We start from the raw sequence: 1,256 nt of genomic DNA, 5'->3' as shown, positions 1-1,256 counted from the left end.
ATGGATAGATAGATAGTTAGATTTTTTGGGCGTTTTCCTTTCAACCAAGCGGTCACCTACTGAGTAACGCCACTGATTTCCTCGGGCAACGCCGGGTGTCCCGCTAGTACTATATATAACTACCATATGGCGCGAACGAATTGAGGTACATTTCTAAAATTCTAGATACATATCACATGTCGTAGCTATAATTCCCGTGAATTTTGAGTTTATTGAAGCACGAATAGTTTAATTAATTACCAAATATATACGCGCGGTATCGCTCATACAGTAGGCTAAAATTTCCGCACGTTCGTGAGATTTTTCCCGAAAATGTCAATTTCAACGTTATGAAACTAATATGTGTCTGTATGTATCTAGAATTTTAGAAATGTAACTCAATTTGTTCGCGCCATATGGTATAGTTATACATATATAGTACACTTTTTAATTAATTAAACTAATCGTGCGTCAATAAACTTCATATTCACGACCATAGCTAAGACATGTGTTTATATGTATCTAGAATTTTAGAAATGTAACTCAATTCGTTCGCGAGATATTAGAGTTAGTACACTTTCCTACGGCCCATAGCTTAATAGCGCATGGTGGTGGTGGTGGAGGGGGGGGGGGTTAACGGCTGCACGGCTGAACGGCTTTAAGGTCTAAAACCAGGATTTAAGGTCTTAATACCTAGTTTTAGACCGTAAAACCTAGTTTTAGACCGGGTTTTAAGATGTTAAAACCAGGGTTTTTAGGCCTAATACCCGGTTTTATGGCTTAAAACTAGGTTTTAAGAGCTTAAAACCTGGTTTAGACCTTAAAACCGGGTTATTAAGACCTTAAAACCCGGTTTTAGGGTCTAAAACTAGGTTTTATGCTTTTTGGTACAAAATGCTTTCCATAAGCGTGCTCAATAGGAGCGGTGGCCGTTGGAGGGTTCGGAATCGGCGGCCGCCATATGCGCCCGAGGCTACGTTATCGCTCCACGTACGTAGGTCAAAGGTTGCACACTGCGCGCGGAAAACCATGTTTCTGCAAACTACTTGGGTTTGTCTATATTCAGGCCGGTACAGGAGATAATTTGCATATTTTTTCACGTGGTTTGTGTTATAACCAATCAGATGTAATTGCGGTGGAGAAGGACGGGAGAAGCTGGTGGAGAAGGAGGAGGGGGAGAAGGGAGAAGGTGGTGGATGAGGGGGAGAAGCTGGTGGAGAAGGAGGAGGGGAGAAGCTGGTGGAGGAGGAGGTGGTGGAGAAGGTGGCAGGGAGGTG

General features: G+C 42.8%; 1 protein-coding gene across 1 annotated transcript in view; it reads left to right on the top strand.

Moving 5' to 3' along the window:
• The window catches only part of LOC106805057 (sphingolipid 10-desaturase-like), a 12,484-nt gene that overhangs the window by 654 nt on the left and 10,574 nt on the right, over positions 1-1,256 (top strand). The gene's annotated exons all lie outside the window — the stretch shown is intronic.

Source organism: Priapulus caudatus, unplaced genomic scaffold, assembly GCF_000485595.1.
Source record: "Priapulus caudatus unplaced genomic scaffold, Priapulus_caudatus-5.0.1 Scaffold98, whole genome shotgun sequence".
NCBI lineage: Eukaryota > Metazoa > Priapulida > Priapulimorpha > Priapulimorphida > Priapulidae > Priapulus > Priapulus caudatus.
The sequence above is the reverse complement of the archived record's forward strand: the minus strand, read 5'-3'. Positions and strand labels throughout refer to the sequence as shown.